Source organism: Zea mays, chromosome 1 (assembly GCF_902167145.1).
Source record: "Zea mays cultivar B73 chromosome 1, Zm-B73-REFERENCE-NAM-5.0, whole genome shotgun sequence".
Classification (NCBI taxonomy): Eukaryota; Viridiplantae; Streptophyta; class Magnoliopsida; order Poales; family Poaceae; genus Zea; species Zea mays.
In genome coordinates this window covers 27552009-27564287 of record NC_050096.1, presented here as the reverse complement: position 1 = coordinate 27564287, position 12279 = coordinate 27552009, and positions in this window count along the sequence as shown.

The window sequence follows — 12279 nt, the reverse complement described above, 5'->3', positions numbered from 1 at the left end:
CTATCATGGAATCAAGAGACGCAACATTTTTTGAGAATGAGTTTCCTATGAAGAATACACCTAGTGATATAAGTCATGAGACTATAATTCCCCATGAGCACGAACTATCGATTCCTATAGATCATGCTGAGGATTCTCACGTGCACATCCCTGAGGAGGATGACACTATAGTCACTCGAAAGAGCAAGAGACAGAGGGTTGCAAAATCCTTTGGTAATGACTTTATAGTGTACCTTGTGGAAGACACACCAACTACCATTAGTGAGGCATATTCCTCTCCTGATGCTGACCTATGGAAGGAAGCAGTAAGGAGTGAGATGGAATCTATTATGTCTAATGGAACTTGGGAGGTCGTTGATCGTCCTTATGGTTGTCAACCTATAGGTTGCAAATGGATCTTCAAGAAAAAGTTTAGGCCTGATGGTACAATTGAGAGGTACAAGGCAAGGCTTGTGGCCAAAGGATATACCCAAAAGGAGGGTGAAGATTTCTTTGATACCTACTCACCAGTGGCTCGATTGACTACAATTCGCACATTAATAGCCGTGGCAGCCTCTTATGGTCTTATCATTCATCAGATGGATGTTAAGACAGCTTTCCTAAATGGAGAGTTGGATGAGGAGATCTATATGGATCAGCCAGAAGGGTTTATTGCGGATGGTCAAGAGAACAAGGTGTGCAGGTTGATAAAATCATTGTATGGCCTAAAACAAGCACCTAAGCAATGGCATGAAAAGTTTGATAATACTCTTACAACAGCTGGCTTTGTTGTAAATGAATCTGACACGTGTGTATACTATCGGTATGGTGGGGGTGAGTCTGTTATGTTGTGTCTTTATGTTGATGACATTTTGATCTTTGGATCAAATCTCAATGTGATTGAGGAAGTTAAAAATCTTCTATCGAGCAATTTCGAGATGAAAGATTTGGGAGAGGCTGATGTCATTCTAAACATCAAGCTTGTTAGAGAAGCTGATGGTGGGGTAACTTTGTTACAATCCCATTTTGTGGAAAAGGTATTGAGTCGCTTTGGTTTTAGTGACTGTGATCCTGCTCCAACACCTTATGACCCCAGTGTGCTATTAAGAAAGAATCGGAGAATAGCAAGGGATCAATTGACATACTCCCAGATCATTGGCTCGCTCATGTACCTTGCAAGTGCAACAAGGCCAGACATCTCTTATGCTGTGAGTAAGCTAAGTCGGTTTGTGTCGAAACCAGGAGATGATCACTGGCGTGCTCTTGAGAGAGTGTTGCGGTATTTGAAAGGTACTATGACATACGGTATTCATTATACCGGAAACCCAAAAGTGCTGGAAGGCTATTGTGATGCCAACTGGATTTCTGATGCTGATGAGCTTTATGCCACAAGCGGATATGTGTTTCTGTTTGGAGGTGACGCTGTTTCCTGGAAGTCTTGCAAGCAGACTATCTTAACGAAGTCTACAATGGAAGCAGAACTCGCAGCATTAGACACTGCTGGGGCTAAGGCCGAGTGGCTTCGTGATTTCCTATTGGACTTACCGGTAGTTGAAAAACCGATACCGGCTATTTCCATGAACTGTGACAACCAAACGGTGATTACAAAGGTTAACAGTTCTAGGAATAACATGAAGTCTACAAGGCATGTTAAGAGGAGATTGAAATCTGTCAGAAAGTTGAAAAACTCCGGAGTTATAACTGTGGATTATGTCCACACATCAAATAATTTGGCAGATCAATTCACTAAGGGTCTGTCACGCAATGTGATAGAAAGTGCATCGAGGGAAATGGGTATGAGACCCATGTGAGATCTACTCTAGTGGTAACCTGCTCTATGTGATCGGAGATCCCGTGAAGTAGAGTGGAGAAACAAGCTAGGAGTAGATTGTGAGGAAAGATCCCTTCTTTAACTCATTTCTGATGCACATCTTTCCTATCTGTAAGGCAGGATGGTTTTTACCTTAATGTATTCCAAGAGTCTTATAAAGGTGAGATGTTGTCCTACAGAACATCTTTTGAGGAATACACCTATATGAGTCAGACTGCTAGTCACAGTCTATGGGATTTGGGTAATCCCTAAATACTCATGAAAGGCACTGAAGTGTGACTTATATGCTTCTAATCAGCGGGAATACCCTTCTGCAGCCTAGTATCAGCAAAGGATTTGAGTGAATCTTATTTCGCACAAAACTGTCAATTCAAGGCATAGTCCATTGTTCAGTTGTGAATAAGTGAAACTCTTATTCTAGATGGATGTTCAACTTAACAGTCTCCATCGAAACACTGGTATATCAAAGGATTGTGATTCTGATACTTCATCATTACAAACCCTAGAGTTTGGTGGGGATTGTTGGATCTTTTATGGGCTTGGCCCATTTATTGAATAAACTCTATGGTGTGTAATGGTGGAGAATACCAATAGTACCACATTGGAAGTTCAAGGGTCTTTTGCCTTGACTTATATGGTGGGATTTATTCCACTTAACTTGAGAAGTCAAGAAATGGACAAGGGCGTGCCACACGCGCGCGCGCGCGCCGCCGTCGCCGCCGGCCGGGCCGGGCCGGGCCGGGCGTGGCGTGGCGTGGCGAGGCGTGGCGTGGCGAGGCGTGGCGAGGCAGGCAGGCGAGCGGGCGTGGTGTGGTGTGGTTGTGTTAATTTTTAGCACTCACTAACCGCGTACGTCAGCTGAGTGACCCTGTCTCTTCGTCAGCCAGCCGAGTGACCCTTCTCCTTCAGCTGCCGACTTATGGCGTGACTCGGCGAGAGCTGGCCGACTCATGGCATAACTCGGCTAGAGCTGGCCGACTCTTGGCGTGACTCGGCGACCTTTCTCCTTCAGCTTCCCTCTGCGAGAGGTTAAATAGAGGAGCACCCCTGTCACTCGGAATACGCGAGAAACACTTTCAGTCTCACAATCCAGCCGCCGAGTGAGGGTATTTCCATCTCGTGACTCTGCGCGCACAGAGAAGCGAGAGGGCAGGTGCCTCCGAAGCCGGTGCCGTTCGAGACCTTGCACGGGGGATCGGCAATTAGGTTTTTGGGGAGCGTCTTCGCGACTGCCCAACATCTGTCGTTGTCTTCATCGCTGGTTCTTGGCGTCTTCAACTCAATCGGATGACAAGAGAAGTTGGACAAGGATCAGGATCCTCGGAGCGCATGAGAGGGTATGATCAATTCAGTTCATTACGGTTTTATATTCTGCATATTATATATGTCGTATGTAGCTTTGCTCTATCGTATTATAATATGTTATATCTGTCTGTCTTATTTTTACAGTCATCCTGTTTATATTGTTATCTGTTTATTTCCAGTTGTTCCGCAATAAACCATGAACCATGCTTATATACTTACTTTATTTATATGATTTACATGCTTCATATGCTTGGTGTTCTCATGATCCATATTGTTATGGATATTTTTGAGATCATGATTTCTATGGTTAATTATTTATTATATGTCATCATCATAACGTCAATTTATGGAATTAAAATAATACGGAAAATGCCTATATTTCTAACAAATTCTCCTTCTTATTCAATTTTGAATAAGGATGGAAATTTAGCCCCTCCAATCCTCTCCAGGTTTATAGCTCCCAAACTAGCCCTTAAGCGCAATTGGCACTGCCCGCGGCCCATGGGGACGTGCCAGTAACATGTGGAATCAGTAAGACTCAGATCCGATGTTGAGTTCATATTAAAATATAGATAGTCTTAGCACTTTGCATAGGCCATTACGTGATTTTAGCGTTAGATACTAGTGTACAATGCTCCATCCGTTCCAAAACAATACTCGTTGTAGCTCTTAATTTCTATTTTTGTTGGTACCTTAAAATTGTGATACCCACTGCTGTTGGGTCAAGACGGACCCTTTGGGACTATTATTACCCGTTATGTTAATGGTGGTCCGTCCTAGCCTATTGGTTGGGTTTGCCCAATAAGGCTACTGGGTTCGGGTGAAGACCGACACTTGTAATCAGTGCTATGAGGGGGGCCGGGTTTGCCACGTATCTTGAAGACAACAGCTCTCGGCACTTGTGCCCGAAGGCCGGACCTCCGGAAATGGTCCCGACCCTTGTGACGGGCCACCCGACCATAAACCCTAAGGGGGTCCGGTGCTGCCACATGTTAGCCGACACCAGAGGAGACGAGACCTCTGCAGAACACCATCAGGACCCCCAGCCGAGGGAGGTCCGAATATGATATAATGAAGGGACGTCTCAAACTCTCAGTCACTACTCCCCACACAACGCAAGTCCCGGTGCTACCGCGTGTCATACGATGTGTGATGTACGTCATTGGAGAAAGCCTGACGTCAGCCTCTGAGTGTAGTGTGCCTCTACATTAACTACAGATGATATGTATACCTTCCCGCCCCAGTGGCAGGCGGTGTGTCCGGAGTACATGGGCCGCACAGTAACTCGCGTGTTACCGAGACAATACCATTGACTCACTGTGACGCTTGGGCTACTATCATCATGACTCCCCTTGTAGCCCGCGCGTTACCAAGGACAAGGGTGATAGGCGAAGAAGACAGGCCGCCGCTACTTGAGCACCCCTACATGCGTAGTGTGTCAACCTTCCCTGCAACCTAATAGTGCGCTCACTCTACTTCGACTAGACGGGGCAAGGGTACGACAAGCCAGAAATGTCTACACTTCGACCAAGTGAAGGTATTTGTACTCCACGGACCGACACTCCACTTCATATGTAGCAATCGATTACCGGGCCCACTTGTCGGGGCTCGATCACCATGTATGTGCCTTCCTTGGGCTATAAAAGGGTGGGCACACGCGGTAGAACTTAGTTCAAGAGGACCAACTCAAGGCTTCTGGGACCAAAAGTAACCAAAGTTTAATCATTAAAGTTACCCTGAATCAAACGGGGCCTTAGAGCATCTCCAACAAGTAACTCAAAATAGTGTCCCAAAAATTAAAATATTACATCATTCAAAAAGTTTAAGACAATAAAAATTTGCGCTCCAACAGTTTAGCCCCAAAATCATGTCTTTTGGAAGTAAATTATTCGAAAAATAAAATATTGAGAATGACCTAGAACACAAAGATAAGGCACTAGTCTGCGGTGTAGTCTACTTGGATCACTTTATGTAATGTTCTCTGTACTTTTTACAAAAAAATAAAACATGATGGTGTTGGAGTTGTTTTTCATAAGTTGAGCCCTATAATTCAAGATAGAGCACTTATTTAAGGTAATTTTTTAGTATTTTGTGTGTTTTAAATAAGGTTAGGCAGTTTAAACCCGCAACCCGAAAACTGATCCGACCTATACCCGATTAGACCGAATTTGCGGTCTATTCGGATGTCGTATATTGGGTTCGATCCACAGTATGTGCTAGTTCGGGGTTTGGGCTCAGGTTCGATTCCTGATCCCTATAACTCGAAAAGACCTTTTAACCTGAATTAAATCACTGTTAGCCTGTTACCTAGCCGACAATATAGTTTCTAGTTAGTTTTATTTTTTAATCTAACAAATGCTAAAATAAGTGGGACACGAATCGCTTTTGTTGATCTAGTGAAGCGCCCCAGATCCTCTGGGACTCAAATGTGATATAATTACTAGTCCCAGGAGGCTAGTAAACACATTTATACATCAGATAGTTTCATATCTGCTTAAACGAGACAAACCTATAAAGGTGGCGATCAACTTTAAGAGTTGGTCCACAACTCGGGACATATCATCAGAGTGGGGCTGAAGCAGCCCGATATACGCAGCGAAGCAAATCAGCGGTCCAACAGTCACAAGCAAGGTTGGGAACAGTCGTAACTCTTACCCGATCTCCCTTTTTTTGAAAAACAACAAATAAGCAAGGGTGAGTACAAACGTACTCAGCAGCCCACCTTCACCCGCGAAATGGGAAAATCAGATATAATGCATGGAATATGTGGAGCTCAGGATATTTTGCAGAAACAGCAATATTTTATGCAGGGTTGTTTTGTAAAACATTTTGTATTTTTCAAAGCGTGTCCTCTCCCAAAGGAGCAGGAAGTTTTTCAATATAGAACAAAATCCCCTGGACTAAACCATCCAGGTATCTCAGCAGTTTCCCACTCGTTTTCATTTTCAAAAACAGCTACTGGACTTTCCGTCCACCATAGCTCACGGCTCAACCGCCAGACCTTTTAAAAACCACTTTTCTCAAACGCACCCTTTTTTAAAAACAAAACACTAATTGTCATACCACACCAGACTCATCCATTTCTTGTGGACACAGACTATTCGAATAGGTTTGAACTCTGCGCAGAGGGGTACACTTTACCCACTAGTCCGGCTCTGCGATCTCATGGCCAATGAGATCCGAATCCGAATCTCTTTCTTTCCTCGCACGTCCTAACCTTAACGGTTATACCAGAAGGAGTCAGGCCACCGTCATGTCCAAACCGGACAAAACATTCCCCCTCCTTATCCTCCCGGTGCTCCCTAGTCTTCATAACCCTGGGATTGGACCGTACGAGTTCAGATTGAGTGAATGCCCACACAGTTTCGAGTGGTTGTACTTATCATGAGTACAGGTAGTGAAAGATGACAAATCGGTCCTTATACGAGGGGACAATCTTTCTGCTCACGCCTAAACCAGCTGAGCCATCACCTTAGGCCCTCCCCTAAACCAGGGAGTCCCTGATCATCCCTACTCAAAGGTGAGAGCACCTAGAGGGGGGGTGAATAGGTGATCCTGTAAAACTTGAAACTTAATCCACAAAAACTTGGTTAAGTGTTAGCACAATAATCGTCAAGTGGCTAGAGAGGAGTCTCAACAAAACACAATAACCACAAAGATATCAATCACAGAGATGGCACAGTGGTTATCCCGTGGTTCGGCCAAGACCAACGCTTGCCTACTCCACGTTGTGGCGTCCCAATGGACGAGGGTTGCAATCAACCCCTCTCAAGCGGTCCAAAGACCCACTTGAATACCATGGTGTTTTGCTTTGCTTTTCTTAATCCCTTCCACGAGGAATCTCCACAACTTGGAGTCTCTCGCCCTTACACTTAAAGTTCACAAAGAAGCACAGAGTAAGGGAGGGATGATCAACGCACACAAGACACGAAGTCAGAATGTCAACACGCACACAAGTCGCAACAAGAGCTCGCAACACAACCCGACGAGTTCACAACTCAACAAGAGCTCTAGATGCTATCACGAAGAAACAAATGCGTGGAATCGAAGTCTTGGTGCTTAGGAATGCTTTGAGTATGCTTGTGTATCTCCTCCATGTGCCTAAGGGTCCCTTTTATAGCCCCAAGGCAGCTAGGAGCCGTTGAGAGCATTCCAGGAAGGCTGATCTTGCCTTCTGTCGCCTGGCGCACCGGACAGTCCGGTGCACCACCGGACACTGTCCGGTGCGGATCTCTTTCCTTATTTGGCGAAGCCGACCGTTGGCGCCTGGGAGCCGTTGGCGCACCGGACACTGTCCGGTGCACACCGGACAGTCCGGTGCTCCAATGTGACCGTTGGCTCGGCCACGCGTCACGCGCGGAATCCTCGACCGATCGTTGCCCCGGCAGACCGTTGGCTCACCGGACAGTCCGGTGCACCACCGGACAGTCCGGTGAATTTTAGCCGTATGCCATCGTCGAAGTCCCGAGAGCAGCCTGTTCGCCAGAGCCAGCCTGGCGCACCGGACACTGTCCGGTGCACCACCGGACACTGTCCGGTGCACCACCGGACAGTCCGGTGCACCCAGACCGAGCTGACTTAGGCTGAATGTAGCCATCTCATTTCCAATTCAATTTTTCCTGTTTCCAGCACTTAGATACAATACATTAGTCAATAAAACAATGTACTAAGTCCAGAAACATACCTTTGACATGATTTGCACTTTGTCCACCACTTTGCATAGATTAACACAAAAGCACTTGTGTTGGCACTCCCCCTTTTTGGTGATTTATGCCAACACAACATAAAGCAACTAGAACAAGTGCAATATCAATGCAAATGAGAACTCAAAATTGTTTTGATTCATATTTGGCATATATGGATCACTCTTTGCCACCACTTGGTTTGTTTTTGCAAATCAAACTCAAATTTCTATCTCTAAGTCAAACATACTTGTTAAGACATAAAGAGAGTCATTCCAAGAGAAATTGATTCAAGATTTCAAAAACTCCCCCTTTTTCCCATAATCAACACTTCTCCCCATAAGAAGCCAACTTTTGACAAGAGAGACAATAAAAGCTTTTTGACAAACAAAAAGCTCTATTCTACTATTTTCAAAAAACTCTCAAGTGGTAACTGATCCATTTTTTGCTTTGGCCTTTATTTTCTCCCCCTTTGGCATCAAGCACCAAAACGAGATCAATCTTGGCCCAATAACCCCATTGCCTCACCAAAATATTCAAATAAGAATACAAAGGCAATAAGAGTACATGAGATGAACTTGGAATAAGTTACCCTCTCATCAGAGTGCAGTGGAAGTCTTTCATGGTCCAAGTCCACCTTTTCCCTTTCAAACTTCCTTTGAGACTAAATCAAGCAAACTCAAGCAAACGGTTAGTCTCAAAGGGTCAAGTTGTAGCACAACTCCCCCTAAATATGTGCATCACTTGCACAAGGACTTGTGAGGTCCAGGGAGTGTTTGTACAACTTGAGCACCACAAGTAAGCAACAAAACGCATAAGGAACATGATCAAAGGCATATACACATGTATGCTATAAATCAATCCAAGTTCCGCGAATCTAGGATATTTAGCTGACTACGCAGCCTGCAAAAGGTCTTTTCATCTAAAGGCTTAGTGAAGATATCGGCTAGCTGGTTCTCGGTGCTAACATGAAACACTTCGATATCTCCCTTTTGCTGGTGGTCTCTCAAAAAGTGATGCCGGATGTCAATGTGCTTTGTGCGGTTGTGCTCAACAGGATTTTCCGCTATTCAGATAGCACTCTCATTATCACATAGGAGTGGGACTTTGCTCAGATTGTAGCCAAAGTCCCGGAGGGTTTGCCTCATCCAAAGTAGTTGCGCGCAACACTGTCCTACGGCAACGTACTCGGCCTCAGCAGTGGATAGGGCAACGGAAGTTTGTTTCTTAGAATTCCATGACACCAGGGACCTTCCTAAGAATTGGCACGTCCCCGATGTGCTCTTCCTATCGACCTTACATCCAGCATAGTCGGAATCTGAGTAACCAATCAAGTCAAAGTTGGACCCCTTTGGATACCAGATCCCGAAGCAAGGCGTAGCAACTAAATATCTAAGAATTCGCTTGACAACCACTAAGTGACACTCCCTTGGATCGGATTGAAATTGATAGTCGCCTAGAGGGGGGGGGTGAATAGGGCGAAACTGAAATTTACAAATATAAACACAACTACAAGCCGAGTTAGCGTTAGAAATATAAACGAGTCCGAGAGAGAGGGTGAAAAACAAATCGCAAGCAAATGAAGAGTGTGACACGTGGATTTGTTTTACCGAGGTTCGGTTCTCGCAAACCTACTCCCCGTTGAGGAGGCCACAAAGGTGAAGCGTCCCAATCCTCTGGGACTCAAATGTGATACAATTACTAGTCCCAGGAGGCTAGTAAACACATTTATACATCAGATGATTACAGATCTGCTTAAACGACAAACCTATAAAGGTGGCGAACAACTTTAAGAGTTGGTCCACAACTCGGGACATATCATCAGAGTGGGGCTGAAGCAGCCCGATATACGCAGCGAAGCAAATCAGCGGTCCAACAGCCACAGGCAAGGTTGGGAACAGTCGTAACTCTTACCCGATCTCCTTTTTCTGAAAAAAATAAATAAGCAAGGGTGAGTACAAACGTACTCAGCAGCCCACCTTCACCCACGGAATGGGGAAATCAGATATAATGCATGGAATATGTGGAGCTCAAGATATTTTGCAGAAACAACAATATTTTATGCAGGGTTGTTTTGTAAAACATTTTGTATTTTTGCAAAGCGCATCCTCTCCAAAAGGAGCAGGAAGTTTTTCAGTGTTATAAAAAAATCCCCTGGACTAAACCATCCAGGTATCTCAGCAGTTTCTCACTGGTTTTCATTTCCAAAAACAGCTACTGGACTTCCCGTCCACCATAGCTCACGGCTCAACCGCCGGACCTTTTAAAAAACATTTATCTCAAACGCACCCTTTTTCGAAAACAAAACATTAATTGCCATACCACACCAGACTCGTCCATTCCTGTGGACACAGACTATTCGAATAGGTTTTCAAACTCTGCGCAGAGGTGTACACTTTACCCACTAGTCCGGCTCTGCGATCTCATAGCTAGTGAGACCCGAATCCGAATCCCTTTCTTTCCTCGCATGTCCTAACCTTAACGGTTATACCGGAAGGAGTCAGGCCACCACCATGTCCAAACCGGACAAAACATTCCCCCTCCTTATCCTCCCGGTGCTCCCCAGCCTTCATAACCCTAGGGTTGGACCGTACGAGTTCAGATTGAGTGACTGCCCACACAGTCTCGAGTGGTTGTACTTATCATGAGTACAAGTAGTGAAAGATGACAAACCGGTCCTTATATGAGGGGACAATCCTTCTGCTCACGCCTAAACCAGCTGAGCCAACACCTTAGGCCCTCCCCTAAACCAGGGAGTCCCTGATTATCCCACTCACAAGGTGATAAGGGTGAAAACCCTTCATCATACACATTTTGAAAAGCATTTTCTTTTGAAAACTCACACCTTTTCTCAAATCATTTGTAACAAATATATCAAGTATTGATTGCGGCAAGCGGCTGGGTGGCCATAATAACTTGTCTCAAAATCATATCATGCATAAAATAACAGGCTGAGGGTTGTGGTTGTAAAAGCATAGGTAATTTATGCATCAAAGGGATCCAGTGAGCTTGCCGTGCTTATCCGGCGAAGGGGGAAGAAGAGCTCACGGAACTGGCTTCTGGCTCCTGGCGTAGACTTGTAGATCTGGCCTCCACGAGACAGTACGAACGCTCCGATAACTATGCAACATGAACAAGCAAACATACAAACAAGCAAGTATACCAACAAATATTTAGTATAGTGGTCAGAATAGAGATATATGGATGTGTGGAGTCTTGAGTAGAATCTGTGTCATGTGGTGTTGAGATATTACTGGTGGTGGAGCGGAGGTGCTTACCAGGAGGGTGGACTGGAGGCGAAGCGACACTATGCGTGTAGCCGGTAGAGCGGAGTAACTGAGTGGGTGGGTGTTTGCCTTGGCTGAGGGTGTTGAGTGTGTGTGGAGAGGGAGAGGGTAGTTGGGTGTATTTATAGCTGGGTGTATGTGGTGTAGCACAGTGAAGTTCACTGTTGGTGAGAATAGTGACGAATGAATCGTCTGACTTAGTCTGAACAGAGAGATTATAGGTAGAATATGGGATAAGAGTATTTTAGGAGTTTTCTGGATTATGAACCATGCTTATGGGATGACATGGTTGGATAGGGAATAATTCGATAAGAATTTAGAAACGAGAATTATTGGAATCTGAGTTTGGAAGCCTGGTTCGAAGGAATCTCAAGTTAAGCGTGCTCAACTTGGAGAAACCTAGGATGGGTGACCAGATGGGAAGTTCCCACTGGAAGGAGAATCACAGTCACCGGAGTTTGTATAACTGGGATATGGGTCTGGCTGGTCTTAGGTGGACTGGACAGCATGATGGATGAGTAGTTGAAATTTGGGGTGATCGGATGATCGATGAATAGTAACGGTGAATAGTAATGGTAAATAGTAACGGTAAAAAGTAACGGTAAAAAGTAACGGTAAATAGTAACGGTAAAAAGTAACGGTAAATAGTAACGGTAAATAGTAACGGTAAAAAGTAACGGTAAATAGTAACGGTAAAAAGTAACGGTAAAAAGTAACGGTAAAAAGTAACGGTAAAAAGTAACGATAAATAGTAACGGTAAAAAGTAGCGGTAAAAAGTAACGGTAAAAAGTAACGGTAAAAAGTAACGGTAAAAAGTAATGGTAAATAGTAACGGTAAAAAGTAACGGTAAATAGTAACGGTAAATAGTAACGGTAAAAAGTAACGGTAAAAAGTAACGGTAAAAAGTAACGGTAAATAGTGATGGTGAATAGTCGTATGAACGAACGATGAACGATGGATAGGAACTATGAACGAACGATGAACGATCGAATGATCGAACGAACGATCGGAATTTCGGCAGCATAACGGCAGGAAAAAGATTATTTGGACGAACGAACGGACGAACGATCGAACGAACGGACGAACGGACGAACGAACCATGAACGATCGGACGAACGATCAAACGATCGGACGAACGAACGAACAAACTAAGAACAGGGGGACGAACGATCGAAGAACGACCGAACGATCCT